Below are 7,976 nucleotides of genomic sequence, written 5' to 3'. Positions count from 1 at the left end.
CACAGGCTCGGTCACCCAGTCTGAAGCGGTTGACTGACGTCTCCTCATCTCCCACAGGCTTGACTCACCAGAAGCAGTGTGCAATCCTCGCAGCAAGACATAATAAGCAAGTAGAACCGCTGTATTGATACATTAGCCACCGGGCCAGCCAAAGTTAAGAGCTAAGCTCCAGACAAGGGCCCCTCATCTAATATATCAAATCTGTAGCAGGGAGGGTTGATCGCCCTGTCTCTGATGTCATCCAGTTGCTCACCAAATCTGAGCATATAAAGCCATGACAGGACCTACAACACGAACACTAGATGCTGCAGAGGCATTTTTAAAAAACGTACTTTTGGGACTGGTGAGATGGCTCAGCGGTTAAGAGCACTGACTGCTCTTCCAGAGGTCCCAGCCACCACGTGGTGGCTCACAACCGTCTGTAATGAGATCCGATGCCAGACGAAGGCCATGCATGAAGATCAGGAATGATATACATTCATGGGACTGATAGGTGGAGAAATCTGGTCACCGGGATCACGGAGTCTGGCAAGATGGCCTCTCCCAAGGGCATGCCAAAAGTGGATGACAGATCCCAAAGTCTGGCAAGATGGCCTCTCCCAAGGGCATGCCAAAAGTGGATGACAGATCCCAGAGTCTGGCAAGATGGCCTCTCCCAAGGGCATGCCAAAAGTGGATGACAGATCCCAGAGTCTGGCAAGATGGCCTCTCCCAAGGGCATGCCAAAAGTGGATGACAGATCCCAGAGTCTGGCAAGATGGCCTCTCCCAAGGGCATGCCAAAAGTGGATGACAGATCCCAGAGTCTGGCAAGATGGCCTCTCCCAAGGGCATGCCAAAAGTGGATGACAGATCCCAGAGTCTGGCAAGATGGCCTCTCCCAAGGGCATGCCAAAAGTGGATGACAGATCCCAGAGTCTGGCAAGATGGCCTCTCCCAAGGGCATGCCAAAAGTGGATGACAGATCCCAAAGGGGATAGGGATGACAGAACATGAGCCCAGAGCTGTAAGTCAGATGTTGAAGCTTGCCTCCTGTTACGTGACCACATTTCTAGATAATTTATTCACACTGTGCTAAGAGAGCTACTGATGATTCAGACAGCATGCAACTGTCAATCCAGTGTTTCCCCGACAGCTCTTTTCTTTCTCCCCCAAGGGATTTATTAGATTTTTGCAAGACAAAGAAATAACAACACAACTTACATATTATATAGCACAATGAAAGGATGATTTGATGTAGTTTGAAATGGAGGGGAAAAGGGAATGTTTTCAGTTCACAGGTTCTTTCTTCTCCTTGAAGAGAGAAAATATTGTTTAAAAATATAGTCTAAAATTTAGAAATGAGATATTGTCTTACTCTACAATTTTTTTTTTTTTTTTTTTTTTTTTGGTTTTTCGAGACAGGGTTTCTCTAAATAGCCCTGGCTGTCCTGGAACTCACTTTGTAGACCAGGCTGGCCTCAAACTCAGAAATCTGCCTGCCTCTGCCGCCAGAGTGCTGGGACTAAAGGCGTGCACCACCACGCCCGGCATTGCTCTGCAAATTTGGTGATAGAATGGAACAGAATGTAGCAAAAGGGCAACTAAGTCATAAAGTGAATATAAAGTTTTTTTTTTCCTAGTTTCAACTCTGATATGGTTTTGTTTTCCATGTGGTAGATCTGTGAGTTCAGCTTTCTAGACGTTGCAGTGGCTGCTTGCTCTGATCTTGGCCTTACCTTCCTGCCCTCTCCAGTGGCTCGGATATGGATCTATACCACCAAACCCAGCTGGACTCACTCACTTATGAATTCATAACTTAATAGTTGTAAAAAATGACCTTCCTCTTTGCTTTCCTGTCATTTTATCATAGAAACACAAAGTTGACTGAAACTCTTAAAGATTCGGTTGTCACGTGCCTGTAACCCCCGAAGTAGGGAAGCTGAGGCAGGTGGAGCATCATGAGTTCCAGGCCATCCCAGGCTGCAGAGTAAGACAATGTCTCAAGTAAATTTTGTTGTGAGAGATGCAATCTCTCTAAGTGGCCCAGACTGGCCTCTGAATCCATGTCTTCCTGCTTCTCCTTCTGGCGAGCTGGATACAGGTGTTTGATGCTTGTATAATGACACGGAGAGCTTTACATCATGACTTCACGGCGGGCAGATGAAGGTTTTTACCCAGGAAACTGGTAAATATTAACCAGCTGTCTGTGACCTTGCTGGTCTCTTAGCTCACTGTAAAGTGTAGTGTTTGAATGCCACGGGGTGCTGCTCACTACAGTTATGGGCCTTTAGCCGGGTGTGGTGGTGCACTTGCTATCCCTGCCCTCAGAAGGTGGAGGCTTGAGGACTAGGTGTTCAAGGTCATTCTCAGTTACATAGCAATTTGGAGGACTGTATTTAACTAGATTGTGGGGACTGGAGGGATGGCTCACTCTATTGTGTGGACAGGAGTCCGGGTGAGGGTGTTCGACTCCCTGGAACTGGAGATACAGGCAATTGAGAACTGTCCTTTGTAGGTGCTAGGAGCCAAGCTCCCGGTTCTCTGTAAGAGCAGCAAGCACTCTGTCTTTGTCAGGGTTTCTATTCCTGCACAAACACCATGACCAAGAAGCAAGTTGGGGAGGAAAGGGTTTATACAGCTTACATTTCCACATTGCTGGTGATCACTAAAGGAAGTCAGGATTGGAACTCAAGCAGGTCAGGAAGCAGGAGTCGATGCAGAGGCCATGGAGGGATGTTACTTACTGGCTTGCTTCCCCTGGCTTGCTCAGCTTGCTTTCTTATAGAGCCCAGGACTCCCAGCCCAGGGTAGTCCAACACCACCCACAATGGGCCCTCCCTCCTTGATCACTAATTGAGAAAAAAATGCCTTATATCTGGATCTCATGGAGGCATTTCCTCAACTAAAGCTCCATTCTCTGTGATAACTCCATCTTGTGTCAAGTCGTCGCACAAAACCAGCTAGTACACACTCTTAACCAGTGATCCATCTCTCCAGCCCTTTATGTGAATGTTTGAGTCTGGATAGAGATTCATAAAGTTTTTTGTTTTATTGTCTGTTTGTACTGGATCCTTTGAGACAGGGGACTCACTATGTAGCCCTTCACGGTCTTAACTTTCTGTGTAGAGCAACAGGCTGGTGATCTTCTGCCATGCCTCCCACATGCTGGGTCTACAGGTGTGTCACCACATCCAGGGAGGCTCTAGGCATCCCGAAAGGAAGAGGCCCTGTCAGTAGATGGTTTGCTTGGTGGCCAGGGTGCTGGGTTTCATCTCTCACACTGCATAAATGAGGTAAGAAGAAAATGTCTTATGTCTGCTATGCTCCTACCAAATTCCTAAAAACAACATTGTAGAAGGAAAAAAAAGACATTTTCTTTTCTCTGTTCTTTGTACATTATCGGGCAGGTGTGGCTCCTGAGACCCAATGAAGCATTGTTGATGAAGTCAATTTCTGGTAGACACCTGCTGCTTACTCAGAGCTTGCGCTGTATTACGGAGGACTAAGGTGAGTACTTCCCCCCACCCCCACCCCTAAGGTGAGTATTTTATTCAAGCCTTGAAATTACTCTGAGTTTATTGTCGGAAGCACAGTGGTTTGAAAAGGATGAGGTAGCAACATTTAACACCAGAGCCCACAAAAAAGAAAATCGGGGAACTTCCTAGTCTGCTTAGAGCACTGACGGTGGGGGCTAGAGCGATGGCTCAGTGGTTAAGAGCACTAACTGCTCTTCCAGAGGTCCTGAGTTCAAATCCCAGCAACCACATGGTGGTTCACAACCATCCGTAACAAGACCTAATTCCCTGTCTACAGTGTACTTACATATAATAATAAATAAGTCTTTGGGCAGGAGCGAGTGGGGACAGAGTGAGCAGAGGTCCCGAATTCAATTCCCAGCAACCACATGAAGACTCACGACCATCTGTACAGCTACAGTGTACTCATATACATAAAATAAATAAATAAATCTAAAAAAATAAAAAATAAAACCAATGATGGTAATTTTCAAACATACAAAAGCCCTGGGGAGAGCCTTTCTGTCACCAAGACTTTAATCACCGCCTGAACCTGGTCAGATTCTCTCTATCTGCCTCTACCTTTTTTTTTTTTTTTCCCTGAAGGTTTTGTTCTGTTTTGAGATCAGCTAGCCTCCGTCTAACAGAAATCCTCCTGCTTCACCTTTCAGAGTCCTGAGACTACAGGCATTAGACTCTCCACTTGGCTTGTTAGAGATCTTTTCAGACAAATTCTAGACACCATAGCATGTAGCATGTCACCCTGTGGTCTTTGGCATGACCTTCAGCCCTTACTGAGTCCTTGAAGGCTGAAAGCGCAGAGCCAAAGCACGGTTCACTGTAAGATGTTCAGTAAAGGTTCAAACACTACGGTCAAGCTGATGAGATGGCCCGGTAGGGAAGAGTGCTTGCTGCCAAGCCTGACGACCTGGAGTCAATCCACAGGACCCACAGCAGGAGAGACCAGACTCCCGAAAGCTGCCCTTTGACCTCCACAAGTAAGCTATTCATTCAGGCATACCCACACACAAATAAATAAATAAAATTTTAAAAATGAATCAAAATATTATAAATAAAAACCAACTGCGCACGCCTTTAATTCCAGCACTCGGGAGGAAGAGGCAGGAGGATTTCTGAGTTCGAGGCTAGCCTGGTCTACAAAGTGAGTTCCAGGACAACTAGGGCTATACAGAGAAACCCTGTCTCAAACCCCCACCCCCAAAAAAACAAAACAAAACAAAACAAAACAACCAACAGATATATTCTAACCCGGCTCGGCAGTTCATACTTGTAATTCTCAGCACTTGAAAAGCTGAGGCAGGAGGATTACCACATGTTAGAGGCCAATCTAGGTTATGTAGCAAATTCCAGGTAGGTCTGGGATAAAGGGTAAGAGCCCATCAATTAATCATTTAATCAATCACTAAACACTAATCAATATATAGTGATAATACAGTAAGATGGTCAAATAGCCGCTGCTGCCAGTGTCTGCCGTACATATTCCACAGTGCTGAAAGGATTATATATTCTCCAATGATCCCTTTGTGTCCCCTTATTGCCCCTGTTTTTTGTTTGTTTGTTTGTTTGTTTTAGCAAGAATTAGTGTGGAAAGGTAGGAAGGTTGGTATTTGTGATGGTTTGTATATGCTTGGCTCAGGGAGTGGCACTATTAGAATGTGTGGCCCTGTTGGAGTAGGTGTCTCACTGTGGGAGTGGGCTTTTAGACCCTCATCCTAGCTGCCTGGAAGTCAGTATTCTGCTAGCAGCCTTCAAATGAAGATGTAGAACTCTCAGCTCCTCCTGTACCATGCCTGCTTGGATGCTGCCAGGTTCATGCCTTGATGATAATGGACTGAACTTCTGAACCAGCCCCAATTAAATGTTTTCCTTATAGGAGTTGCCATGGTCATGGTGTCTGTTCACAGTAGTAAAACCCTAACTAAGACAGTATTCAAGGTTATATATTTTGGCAATAAATAAATAAAGAGTATAACTTATTCCTGTTGCTCATTAGGAAAGATCCAGTAACAACAAAGTACCATAGACATCTTGCAGGAAAAATAAAACTAACAAAGTCCTGGGACACGGAGAGGCGGGTACTCCCCGCCTAGTTCCTAAGCTGAGCAGTGTTGGGATGGAATGGTGTCTCTCAAAGTTGTCAGCCAAAATGAGCAAAGCCAGGCCCAGAAAGATGACTAATGTGTAAGTTCATCCACAGGGAATTCTAGAAAATGCAAACTGGTCTTTAGGGGCAGGAAACAGGTCAGTGGTTACTTGGGAATGGAGAGCAGGGGGCAGGCAGACACACACACTATTGGGGTGAGGTTTCGTGGCTCCACCCAGGATGCCACGAGTGAAAAGCCTCAGGCTCTTCGTTGTCTTTCTTCCTGTTTGCTTTTCTTTGAGGTGGGCTTCAAGTAGTCTGCCTTGGATTTGAACTTGCCATGCAGCTCAGGATGATCTCGGGTACGCACTATCATGCCTGCTAAAGCACAGTTTATTATACGATGATTAGCTCTCAATAAAGTTGGTTTTCTTGGATTTGTGAAGCCCATGCGTATAACCCCAGCATCAGGGAGGGAGGCAGACAGACGCAGGAGGATTGCCTCAAATTCCAGGCTAGGCAGGGATATATGGCAAGATCCTGTCTCTAAAAGGACAGAAAAACACATTCAAAGGATAACCCAGGAGCTAGAAAGACAGCGGTGTGACCCCTGCATCTCTAAGCCCAGCTCATAAGAATAAAGCATTTTCAGTTGGTATCAACAGATCTGAAGGCTGTCAGCCACAGCTCAGAGGTTAAGGAAGAAGCTCCAGCAAACTGTCCAGGCCTGCTGTTGACTGAGCCTGCTGTTGACTGAAGCTTTTGTGTCTTTGATACATAGTCTCACTGTGTAACCCTGGCTGTCCCAGAGCTCACTATGTAGACCAGGCTAGCCTCAAGCTCACATGCACCCTTGCGACTCTTGCATGCTAAAGGAGCTTTGTTTGGATTTAAGGCCTTTTCGTTTTCTTTGCATCATTTACAGAACGACTGCCCCTAGTGGGGTCTAGAGTGGGTGGTGACTTCCCACTATGAGATTTGTGACAGAATCTACCATTGTCCACAGGAACTCTTCTCCTCCTTTTTCTTCTCCTCTTCCTTCTTTGTTGAAGTAGCCCAAGATGGCTTTACACTCACTACTTAGCCAAGGCTGCCCTTAAACTCCTAATCCATCTGCCTCTACCTCCCAAGTGGTGGGACTTCAGGGACACTCGATGACACCCTGCTTCAGTTTGTGTGTGCTTAGGAGCCCGGGCAGGCGTGGGTATGCTGCAGCCCTGCCCACACAGACCTTCACCCTGAGGAATCTGAGCCCTTTCTTAGATCTCCCCAGTCTGCACCAGGCAGGCAGTAAATTTGCTCAATACCTCTATGTGGTCCGTCAAAGGACCTTACGGCTTCCACGCTTCTCTGCTTAGGAAGGCGGTGGGGCGGTATCAGATATGGCGACAAGCAACTGTACAAAGTTTTCTGGGGTCCTCTTCAGGATAGCCACACGGTATATAAGGTAAACACAGTCTGTGCATACGTGTGCAGTTTGGGACCAAAACAACACACATGCATAAGCAACAACAAAAAACATGTAAGCTTTAAGGTCAAAGACTTTGGCAGCAGACCAAGTTCATTGCGCTTGGATGCTGTTTCTGCATGGGTGAGTTTTTGCAAAGCCTGGTAACGCTCAAGCAGATTGGCCCTGACAGCCTGCCTCAGGACAGAAGTCTCCCAGCCCCCTCCTGCTAGGCTGCCAAGGCTCCTCTCTACCCTCAGGGGATTAACTCTTTGTGTGCAGTAAGTGACAATGACCTCCAGAGATAGGTCTATGGTGGTTCTTTTCCCACCCTTGAAGAGGAGAAGACAAAAAAAAAAAAATCAGGAGTTTAAGGCATTTTTGAATTCATCATAAATTCAGGCCAGTCTTACCCACATAAGACTTATGAAAAAGCCAAGTAGCTAGGTTGCTCATCACTGTAATCTCAGCATCCAGGAGGCTCAGGTAAAAGGATTGTCTCAAGTTCCAGGCCAGCCTGGGACACACGGTAAGCCCCCATGTCTTGAAAAAACAAAGCCAAAGGGAAAAATTGTATACTCAAAACAAAAACATATATGGGATTCCTGACACCCCTGCCTCTAACTCTTTCTCTCTACATAGTTGTCTGACCATGCACAGTCTCAGATCTGTTGTTTTAAAGGTTCCCGAGCCCACTGTAATACCCGACCTCCTTGGCACATCGAGGCAGACAAGTGTTCTGAGGAAAGCTACTCCAACCTTAGAAAGCTTTTCAGGAATATGCTCTTCGAGACAAGAAAGCCTCCCCTGGCCCTCACTGTAGGACATGTCAGCTGCCCCTGGCCCTCACTGCAGAGACATGTCAGCTGCCCCTGGCCCTCACTGTAGGACATGTCAGCTGCCCCTGGCCCTCACTGCAGAGACATGTC

This window comes from Mus pahari, chromosome 18, assembly GCF_900095145.1.
Source record: "Mus pahari chromosome 18, PAHARI_EIJ_v1.1, whole genome shotgun sequence".
Lineage (NCBI taxonomy): Eukaryota > Metazoa > Chordata > Mammalia > Rodentia > Muridae > Mus > Mus pahari.
This window is presented reverse-complemented; position numbering follows the sequence as displayed.